Here is a 12,127-nt window from a genome sequence, read left to right on the forward strand (position 1 = left end):
GATTAAAGTTGGCGCGGTGCGCCCATAGTGGATCCCGCGGCGGTCACCCGCGCGTCCCCTTCTCGTGGCCCGGGAACAGCGCGATTTCTGAGGAGAGGCGGCAGGAAGGGGGATCCGTGGGCTGGGGACAGCTCTGTGCGTGCAGCAGTTCGGCCGCTCTGTACCCCGAAGTGAAGCCACTCGCTTCGAGCACCCTGACTTCACTCCCCCGCACCCATAATGCGTGTATGGGAATAATGACAGACTCCACTCTGCGTGTTCTCCTCTGCCAGCTAGAGTAGCTGTTTTAATAAAGTCTGACGGAGTGGATCTAGTCACATTTACAGTTACGATTACCCTGTTCTAGTCACTATCACAGTTATGGTTCGGGGTATTGTGGCCATCCCAGAGACCCCCGACACGGCCGAGTTGCTGAAGTGACATGCATCAGTTACTGCTGACAGCGAGCTGAGCTGCCTCATACCGAGAAGTCACAGCTCCGCTTTAATCCCACTTGACACAGCAGCTCATTCGCTGAAAATAGACGCAGATATTATCAGAGCTGAAAATGCCCTGCAGAAGGGGCCCAAAAAACCCAACCTGCGTAAGAGTCAAGGGGAGTTTTTCTGTGTCAGGGGAAAGGCGGGCAGTGCGGAGGTTTGGCTCGCAGCGAGGGCAGTCAGCGGGGATCGCTCCTGGCCGCTGTGGAGGGCTCGGCGCTCGCAGTTGTCGCTGCGACCAGGATCTCCCTTGACACCTTTATCAGGCACAGAGACTCTGACATCTCAATACTGTGGCATTGTGCGGGGAAGCATTGAGACGGGGCTGCGGCAAGGAAATCCTACATGTCAGCGGAGACCCTCGCCAGTGACACCGTCGGTTTTAAATGAAAACAATGGAGGGAAAAGCAGACATATAAATAAAACGTGCTTATTTCATCGTCACAGAGAATGTTTGGCAGCTGTAGGTCAGACTGTACGATGTTTGCTCTCATAACTGCTGTGCTGGAGGTGCCAAAAAATCACTAAAAATTAAAACAACAGTATCATAATTATAACACTGCACAAGGAGTTGCTGGCGTCATTACTTTGAAGACAGAATTGCGAAAGCAGAGCCAAATTCTGCTCTCAAATAAAACCACCAGGGTAAGATTGTTGCTGTGACATTGTTGTTCCTATTGCTACTAAGTGTTAGTATTGTTACTACTACTACCACAATTTTCCAAGAGGAGAGCAGCAAAGGAGGACCAGGAGCTTTCCTAAATTAGCAGAAAAAATAAAAACATCCATGAGAAATCAGTGTGTTTTTTCATACTGCGAGTGTGAAGTTTTAAAAGTGCCACAGTGATTGTTCCTTTCTCTCAGGTGAGGGTAAACACGCTCATGCTGCTCCTGGAGTAACAGGATGGAAACGGTAGATCTGAACCTTGAGAGTTTTAAGGTTGCTGGGAGATGTAAAGGTCTGCACAGCGGATCAAGTTAGCTCAGCCCTTTAATGGTTTTGAACTGGTTTTCATTTGGAAAAAACCCAAGAGCTTATAACATTTGGAAGCCCTTTACAACAGGAAATCAAATGGGTATTGAGATAGTCCTGTATGAAGGACTTCAAGGTTTGCAGTTCTCCCTACAGCAGGATATTTTTAGATTTACCATTTATTAACCATGCAGAACACTCATGTGGTGTTGGGGAGCACAGACCCGATTAAGTACAGATTTCTTGATACTGCTTTGTCACAGTGGTGGCCACTGTAAGAGAGCCCAGGATGTAGTGCTGCGCAGCAAAAACTGCAGCTCTGGACTGTGTCTCAGCCACTTTCTTACTATTAAAAAAAAAAATCCATGTACATAGGCTAGTAAAGCCTGCACAACACAGTTGCATTTATTTCAGCACTGTTATGCCATAAGCCATATATTAGCCCCAAAGTTTTTCTTCGCCCTCAGGCTAGGAGCATGCACCCCCCTCCGTTGTAGGGATACTTTCTCTGCCAACATGTTTGTTCTCCTTTTACCCTTTATAAGAATTCCCTTCCCAGAACTTTATATTTGTTTATCCCCCTAATATCCAAAGCTGTCTGTGATGAAAATCAACCCCGTTTCAGCAGCTCAGGGATGGCGAGAGGTTACCCTTTTTTGAGTGAGTGGCTCCAAGCCGGTCACTGTCACACACCTCCATCTGCCCAGACCCCACTGGGAGCTCAGTCACTGAGATTGGCTGCCCTGGGACAGTTTTTGGAGAGCCTTGCAGGCCCTGAGGGCATTTAAATAAATAAACCCCCTCCCTCCCTCCCTTCCTGCCTCTCCAAAGCCCTACATTAGAGGGAGGCTGCTAATCTCTGTGAAAGTGCAACCTGTTGATAGTCTCAAATTAAGTTACATGAAGGATGCTGTCAAAAAAACTGGAGCAAAATTGGCTCCAGGTGTGAATGCTTTAAGCAGTCCCTCCTGCCTCTCTGTCCAGGAGATGGGGACAGGACAGGCTGACAGAGGTTTGTCCCAAAGCCCTTGGGACTGAGGCTCTGGAGAGGCATGAAGGGAGAGAGGCTTTATGCATGCCAATGTCAGCCTTGATGACATTGCTGTCAGAGAGCCTGCAATCACTTCCCTTCCCCTGGAGCCCCCCTCGTGCCCTGTGCAAAGCTCTCCCCTGCACATCTGAGCTGTGCAAAGCTCCCCCCTGCACATCTGAGCTGTCAGATGTAGCAGCCAGAAGACTCAGGCACAGTGCTGGCCTCAACAAGGATCTTGCAAAAATTACACTGGGGTCTGGTGCCCCCATACATCCGATACTCACAGGAGCTGCTTCTTCAGCCAGCAGAAAGCAATTCCTGAATCAAGACTGAGCTGGAGCAGAGCACTGAAGTAGGTGAAACTTTAATTCAAGTTTTAATATGCTGGCAAGTTTGATCAGAGCCTCGGTCACATAAGCTGCTGAATCATATCAGGTTAGGTACACACAATAAATATTCCCAAATATTTCTTATCAAAACTGGGTCTTGTTAGCTGACTTGTGAGCCAGACTGTGTTGTGGCCTCACAATGCTCCAACAGGCTGCTCCTTCTGCCCAGCCGAATGCTACGAGCTCACATGAAACTGAATTGAAATATTGGTTCAGAGGTCAGTATCAGTGTGCATGAGTAGAATCCCAAGCTGTTCACCCTTAGCCTTCAAGGGTTAAATAGCATCAGTGGATGCCAGCACTGGGGTACATTTTCCAGAGCTCATGTCACTACCCATTTCTATCAATAAGGTGCACTGGAATGGCTAAACCCCTTTTTATTAGCTAGCCAGCCCTTAGAACTGCAGTTCCAGGCTGGTTGAATTTCCTGCTCAAAAGTCATTGTTGGACTTTTGGACATTAAGGCTTCAAATGATTGTCAGGGTAAACACTGCGAGCAGTCAAGCACCTTGTGAAGGATCCCTCTGTGCCTGCACCCTCTGTGAGCTGGTTGCAACAAAACCTTATCCTGCTGGATTTATTTCCCACTGAGCAGCATGGAACCGACAAGGAATAGAGGGCTCTGCAAGGAGTGAGTTGTTCTATTTGAGGTGAAATAAGAAGGAACAAGTGAACTGGAGAGGCAGGCTGGATCTCTTCTGCAAGAGCTGTGTATGGGGAGGTGCTGGCAGAGGTAAAATAATTTGTCAGCCTGGAAAGCAAAGCAGGCAATTGGAGAAAACAGGGAGGAAAAAAAAAAGAAAAAGAAAAAACTGGAGCAAGCCTGTGGAGGGTGTGAGAAGCAAGGATTTAAAATCAGACCTTGAAATAATGCTGACTCAGCACAGCAGCTGTGGCACTGCACCAGGGTCACAAGTGGCTCTCAGAGGTGTCACTGACCACCTGCACAGGCTGGGTGTTGCCTGTCCTTGGAGTAAACCAAGGCAGCGCTGGAGCCTGGAGGGGACGAGACAGAGATCACTGCTGCCTGCCAGACCTCGTCATGCCATGGCCCCACAGGATATTTCAGGCAAATGTGTGTGCAGCAGGGTTGCACTTGTGGGTGTAGCAGGGCATTTGAAATGAAGCCACAGCCTCTTTAATCCCTTACCTGTGCAGGCTGCTGCCTGTAAGGAGGAATCACACACTGCCAAGATGAGCTCCTGGGAGTCCAGCAGCTGCCCTTGAAGTCTTCTCTCCTGGATGTGGCCACCAAAGGGCACCAGCTGTCTGCTGCTGCCCATCCACCCTGACTGCTCACGTGCAGCAGGGGTTACAGAAACTTCCCTTTTCTGCAGCCCTTTAGAGCTCACACACACTGGACTCCTCCCCAGGTCCTGGCCCCACTGTACTGCCTGGTGGCTCTCCTTGCTCCAGGGGTTTTTCCCTGTTCTGCCCCACTCCAAGGTAGGGAAAGGGATGAATAGTGAGTGGCCTGGCAGCTTTCAGAACAAGCAACTATGTCCTAAAATAAATACAAGTTCAGGTCTTCCATCTGTAAGGGACAGCAGGACTGTGGTCAATATTAGTCATTATTACTATGACTTTTAGGCAAGCTCTTTCTCAGTGGAAGATCGACTTACTTGGGAGGAAGCTCCAATATGGGGACAATTCAGTCCTGCTCAATTCTGCTTTAATACAGACTGTATGCTCCCTCAAGCCAGTGCAGACACAGTCTGACATCAGCCCAGCCACATCTAGAGCCTGATTTGTATGGCTGTCTTCCTGCAATTCCCATGGTAGTTTTATTTTTCCAAAGGGCATGGTGCAAGCTCTGCTCTGGGTGTATTCTGCTGCAGAGGTAGGGTGGGTGGATCAAACATGTATCAGCATATTAAATATACAGGATGAATTACAGAATTGGGTGACTCCACAGCTTTTACTGGCCTTTGAAATAAGAAGCAACAGACATGTATTCAGTGTGCATGTCCAGCAGCTCTGCAGAGGAAAAGCAATTGAGGGCCTTTACAAACAGAGATAATCCTGTAGGGAATAGTTAAGTGTGATTATCCCTGTGGTACGCTCAGTCATTCCAAAGCCCAGGAAGGCAAAATGCCTTCCCAAATATCAACTCCTGGTCTGCAGCTTGGCTTGTGGGACCATGTCCAACTCTGTCACAATAAAGTGATAACTACCTCAGGGATCTTGTGCTTTTGCAGGAATGTGATTCCCCTCACACAGCGTGCTGCATGTCCAGATCAAACACAATGAAGAATGCAACCTGTGGTCAGGGAGGTTTGGCCTCCATCAGCCTCAAAAGGCCTCTGTGTAGTAATTGTGGCATAAATAATTTAATTTACCATTAAGGGAAAAACATTTGTGGTGTGGAAAGCAGCAGTTGCATAAGAAATTGGATGGGAGGCAGGTAGGCATTGACTTCAAGACGTTTCACGGAGCCAATGCCTTTAATCAACAAGGGAAATGTTTGAATGTTAATAGAACTAACAATGAAACCAGAGTCGTGTTTTGACAAGTATTTCCAAACATTCCAGGAACACTGTGATGCTCGAGCAGTCTCTTTCCTAGGGAGGGAATTGATTGCTGGAGTTGCAGTGCAGTTTGCAATGTTCAAACAGCCTTTCCAGAGGAGCTGGAAAGGAGGAGCTGCCATGGGCAGGGACAGGTGCTTGTCCTGGTGGTACTGGGAGAGAAGGGCAAATTAATGTTTTTAATAAATGACAGCATTTTCTTCCTATACTGGACAAATTTCCTCTTCTTAGAAGAGGAGTGAACTCAATGCTGGGAGCTTTTCTTGTGATAGAAATTGTCTTCTTTATTATCCTTTTATATGAAAAAATTGCTTGTGATACATTTTTCCAGAACATGGTGATGTCTCCATCCTCTCTTGCACTTTGCCCCAGTTATTTTGCATATACTTTTACCACATTGGCTCTATCTGTTCTGAAAGGAAGCCCTGACTCATTTAAAACATGAGCAGAAAATTTCTGGGGGACAAGTGTACCAGGTCTGCAAGGCCTGCATGGATTTGCCATGCATTTCACAGCTAATTTTGCTTCAGGTCAGTGGATCAGATGAATCATTAATAAGCATTTGGAAACCCTGGGTGCCAGGTACCACTGATCTTGAGCACCTTGTAAAAGATTCACCGACAGGTCAAAAGTTTTTATTTATGGAGGAGACCCAAGGCTTACCCCCAGATTTGCCATTAACTGTGTGACTCTAGAAACTCCCCACCCTCTGTGAGCATCTCCTCTCTCTGTGACACTGTGTTGCCCATGTAGGCTGAAAAACTCCCATGATTTCAAGTGAAGTTAGCAAACACCTGAACTAGGAACGTGAGGGATCTCAGCTGTGGTTGATAAGAACATTATGCCTCCAAGACCTGACTTTCTGAGCTTACATTTCTCCTAATGGTGCTTGTCTTTCTCTGCTGATAGTGGAGGGATCTGGGATGCTCTGCTGATGAGGGGGGTTGGTTTTCACCCCTTTTTATCAGCCTCAAGTGTTGCTTTCTGATGATGGAGGGGCTTGAAGGCTTCCCTGTGGTGTAGAGGGAGACAGGACTCCACTGGCTCCATGGACACTGGCTGGAAGTGCCGCAGGTGGGTCCAAGGCAGGAGCCCCATGGTCCCTTAAGGCTTCATTTCATATAGTACATCATCATTTGTGCATCATGATTAAATCCAGAGAACACAATTTCATTGCAAACCCCACTCAAATATGTTTTCAGTACCAGGGAAAGATAAATAGGTCCTTCTGAAAGCATTTTTACAGCATAACTCCAGTCCTCCTTAAAAAAAACCCAAACAGCCGGAGTAGCCAGTGGTTTTCAGCCAGTGATTTTCAATCTTTTTCATTTGCAGGCATTCACATTTTTTACCAGCAGAGCTTCAGCCCCTCATATAGTTAAATTGAAGCCAACTGACAATATGCTTATTTTTCTTGTGAATTTTTATAGACCATTCAGAAGTCAGTGCACCCCAAAGACTTACAAACTGCAGTGAAACTGATTGAAAACTACTATCTATTTATTCTTCTGAACTAAATAGGATGGGCAATATATATTGCCATATATTTATGTGAACTGTCTGCTTCAGTCTCTATAGTGTCTGGAATCTGGGGGATTTCTAGGTAGGTGGGACAGACATTTTCTCCAAGGCTGAAGGCAAATATTATTTGGATATTTTCAATTATTTAGTGATGTCCCTATGTGGAGTGTAACAACAGCTGTAACTGGGAACTATTATTAACAGACAAAATCAAGTTACTCCTCTTAATCACCAGTTTCTGAACTTGTTGCAATGAAGGAAGAAAATACTTTAAATTAATCAGAATAATAGCAATAATTGCCAAAAGGCTTAATGTAGTTTACCTAGAAATTATTTCTTAATTGCTTATGGGAGGCTCGTGGGAGACAGCAGCAAACAGTGCAGATCCAAGGAACCTCTGTAGCCCAGTGCTGGAGAAAAACCCTCATTTTCTGTGAGGAAAAAGCACAAAGCTGGGCACTTTGGGAGCAATGACAAGGAGGTGGCTGCAGTATCCACTCTGGCTCATAGAAGTCATTTGATTGTGACAGCAAATTTGTGTCCTTCTCCAAATTTTAGGCGTAGTATTAATCATTTGCCATGGTAAGACAGAAGCGTTGTATATTGCCAGGAATATATTTGCTCCTCTTTCAATTGAGAACACAAGTAGGAACTTGGTTTAAAAGGGCATATTTTCTCTGTGGCTGTTGATGCCTCAAACCATAGAAATATAAAAATATTTGTAATAGTTTGTATCCTACTACAGAGTGGAAGGGGGATAATCACTGTCAGGCTGATCTCTCTGCAGACAGCTGTGCAGCTCATAACAAGGGATATCTGCACATGAAAAAAGGATACCAAAATCAAATTATCTGAACTTTGAAAATATATTCCTTTCTGCAGCTGACAGTGCTAAAGTTAACCTGGGAGCCAGAGAGAGAGCTCTGTCTGCAAAGAAAATTAAAACCACTATTTGCTTCCAGCCGTATGACTGGCTCATGGGGTAATAAGAAAGACAAGGACACTAGAGTAAAGTTATCATTTTTTTCTTGAAGGCTGTGTGAAAAATTTTCAGTCACTTCTTTGCCAAAATAGTTTTGTAAATACTGGAGACTCTTGATTTTATCCACCCTGAACTCATCAAAATGTTGAAGCATGTTCTCACAGGTAGCCACAGTTAATCTGTGTAATCTTGAAATGGCTTCCAGCTTTTAGAAGTTTACATTAAGTAAAGATTATCCAATTATAGTTTTCCTTAAAGATAATAAAGATAAGGTTGATGGAGAGACATGCTAGATGACTGAAGTATGCTGCTTTTATTCCATACATTTTTCTGTAGTGTGCTGTGAGATGATTCAAAATTAAAGCACTGATTTTGACTATGCAGGAGTGTATGACATAACACAGTGATGAAACATAAACACAACAAAAGATTACTATCATGGTCATCACTGCTGGTATCTCAAACACATTATGGCACAATGGGTATCATCCAGAGTTATACATTAGCTTTCAAAATGCCTCACTTCATGTTTTTGTTTCAGCCAATAAATTACTTGAGGCCTGACTCAGCCACTTGAAAAATAAATGTTGACTTTTCAGGAAATTGCAAGCATTACTGGAAGGTCTGAAGTCTGATAAACAGCTGGTTGTGGATCGTTTTGTAGGAGGAATATTGTGTTCAGAGAAATTAAAAGAGCATTCAGGAGTTTGGTGGCAGGAAATGGACTCATATGCTAATTTTGAGTTCTCTTGGTCTCTTACCATGTGTGAAATATACTGTATTTGCTTCAACCTCACTTCGGCTTTCAAAAACAATCCTTTCATAAGCAGGCTTGGACAAATTTGAGATACCAGGTGAATATTGCTCCCAAGAAAACCAAACATTAAGTTAATATCCATTAAGTTAATATCCATTTCAATTGTATCAGTAAAGTATTTCATTGAATGATTCAAAAAATAAATATTAGTGTAATGTGTCAAACTAGTAATAAAAACAATTTAAAACATGGTATTGTGGCTTATCAGAATCAACCTCCCAGCTGAAAGCCAAAGAAAAACCTATCTGCAAGTGGAAACACAGGATGTACCTTAGGGAAAAGGGGTTTCTCCTGAGGATGCTTGCTCCCAGGTGGCTAGGAAGGCCAACGGCATCCTGGCTTTTATCAACAAGAGTGTGTCCAGCAGGACCAGGGCAGGGATTGTCCCCCTGTGCTGGGCACTGCTGAGGCCACACCTTGAGCCCTGTGTCCAGCTCTGGGCTCCTCACAACAGGAGGGGTGAATTGAGCACAACATTGAGGTGCTGAATGTGTCCAGAGAAGGACAATGGAGCTGGGGAAGGGTCTGGAGCACAGATTTTATGAGGAGCAGCTGAGGAAGATGGGAGTGTTTAGCCCTTAGAAAAGGGTGCTGGAATGCCAACCATATGATCAGGCCTGAGAGTGAACAAGGAAAATTCTCCAAATCAAAGAGTCTCCTGCAGTACTTTTAATGTCACAAGTGTTTGGGGTTTTTTAGGTGGATGATGCTGGAAAACTAGAGATCTGTGAATTTAACTGGTGTCAGCTAACTTTTCAGGGTGAAATTCATTTTACCCAGAGACTGTGATGCTTGTTTGGGGAAAAAAAGGAGAAAAATTTGGAATTTAGCTTCTTCCTTGACAAAAGTACTGGAGGGAGGAAGACTGAAAAATGTTATTTTTCCGTTGGTTATTATATGCAATAACCACTTGTCCAGAAATTGCCTGCAGCAACTCTATTTTTAATTCCAGATGAAAGACTTTGCAGACGGAGGAACTGAGCTGAGGGTGAGTTTCTCAGAAATGAGAGAAGGTGCAAGAAAACCAGGGGAGAAGCTGAGTGGGTGGGTGGATGGAGTGAGGGTCTCTGCTTTCATATTCTTCACAGGGATCATTTCCACTGACCAGTGCAATGCTACATCTTGGCAGAGCAGCGTGCCAAGGCAATACCAGAGTTTAGCAGAAATGTGAGGATTGTGTCCAGAGTAAACGCAAATGTGAGGAGAAAACAGGGCAGGCCAAAACCTCTGTGGTGCTCAACTCCATCATGGGTGTGTGAATCTTCAGGGTTTTGCAAAGCAGCCAGCAAGTCCCTCTGCAATATCAGGTGTCCTTTGCCCACAGATCTACCTCAGAAAGTGGAGTTGTTTTCTGACTCCCTGCTCTCACCTCCCTGGGATGCTGTGAATCTTCTAAACAGGAGAGGGTTTGGTCATGTTTGTTTGCAGTTATTTTTCTCTGAGGCCCTTCCTCGGGATTTTGTTAGCATTGCAAATTCCCATTTCACAATCTGCATTCTTCCACCAGGCAGACAAAGGCATTTGAAAGTAGCTGCATTTATCACTAATGCTCGATCTGGATGAAAGAGGGTTGGATGGCTCCTCAGGCACAGGGGTTTCACCATCCTCCATTCACCCTGGGGGAGCCGCTGATTTACCACAGCTTGGGGGAATCTAATCTGGGGAGGGTTTGGTGATGGTCTGATCAAAGGCAGCCTCTGCTGAGGCTGAATTCAAAAGGCTGAAGGATGGGAACACTGGGACATGCTCTACTCTTGCCCAGGAGATGGCCCAGAGTCGGGCTCAGCCTGTTGCACAGCAATGCTGCTGCAGATAACAACCATCTGCATACTTGGCAGGCTCTCTCCCATTGCATGTCCACCCCTGAGGCAATCACTGTCCCTTGGATGGCCTGTTAGACCAGGTTTAGGCAGACTGATAAGATTAAAGAGGTGAAAGAAAAGATATGGGCAGCAGCATTTACCCTTGAAAGCGCCTTTGCTCAAGGGCCATCCTGCAGAGCAGTGCTGGGGAGGACCTTTGCTCCCAGCTCTGTGCCTGGGCAGCTGGGTCCTCCTCAAGGGATGTGGTGAGCAGGACCAGGCTGCTCTAGCAGCTGGGAGCAGGATTATGTCCCTGCAGACACGTCTTTGGCGGTCCACCAGGTCCTAAACTCTCAAACTAGTTGCAAATAAGCAGCTACTAGTGATGTTTTCAAGAAACAGACTGGGTTTTGGGTTGGTTTGTGTTTACTCAGCTGCACTTCAGTCACTTAGTTTTAGCTCTGAGGGCACTGAAGGACAGTAGTGGAAACAAGCTTTAAAATTAATTATTTCCTTTTGTCTTCAGCTTCTGCTACCCACTTACAAGACTGAAGAAACTGAATTTGGATGCTTCCCTCACCATCGGGTACTTGGGACAATTTCTTAGTCAGTCCTGTCTGGCTTGAGCTGCTGTTTGAATGTCTCTTCCTTTGAGGAGCATGCTGCAGCCATCCCCATCTGTGCCTCCTTCCAGGTGCCTGGTGGCAAAACAACCTCTGCAGATGTTCTGCTTTCATTTTTGGCATTTATCTGCTGTGTGCCTCGCCAGTACTGGGTAATGCTGGAGTCTCAGAACTCTGAGAATCCTTTCTGCCATCGCTGTTGTGGCTGAAGCATTGAGCAGATTAATCCAAACCATATAATTTTAGCAGCAGCCAGGTCCAAAGTAGTGACAAAACCCATCCAAAGAAGAGGTGAGTGTGTGAGTAGTTACTCCACTATGCTTTTGGCTTAGGCTGCTGCTAATTATATGTTTAAAGCTGCTTCAAGGTATGTCTACAGGTTATCTCTTCTACAGCAGAGCCTTTGATCAACTTCTGCACTGTCTGAAATAAACTCCTTTAGTCATATATCATTCTTCCCAAGGAGTTTTCATCCAAAGTCCTTTGGCTGTCTCTCTGGACCTTCAGAGGATTTTTTCTGGTTTTCTACCCATTTGCTAACATGGGAATAACATATGAACTGGAGCCTGAGTGATGGCAATTTAAGTTGTAGATTTTTGAGGCTCAAATCTTGGTTAACACTGCTGTGCTGACTGTGGATGTGATTTCCTTCCAGACATTCCTACTGAGCTGCACATTGCTGCCAAGATATGTAAATTGCCTCATTTAGATTCCTTTGCTTTCTAATATCACATTCAGTTAGGCATTACCTGGCTTCTCATTAAGTTTGGTTTTTTTTAAATAGCTAATTATTTAACTTCCTTTTTTGCTGATCTGGACAACATTTTGAGCTCTGTTTATATGTGAGTACAACTCTCATCTAAAAACTGTGCTGCTAGTAAAATCTGAGTATTGTAGGGCACTGCTGCTGAGCCACATGAGGCCTGTGTTGCATCTATGTGTGATTTTTCTCCTGATGAAGTCCTGGGCAATGCCAAGGA

This window comes from Geospiza fortis, unplaced genomic scaffold (assembly GCF_000277835.1).
Source record: "Geospiza fortis unplaced genomic scaffold, GeoFor_1.0 scaffold730, whole genome shotgun sequence".
Lineage (NCBI taxonomy): Eukaryota > Metazoa > Chordata > Aves > Passeriformes > Thraupidae > Geospiza > Geospiza fortis.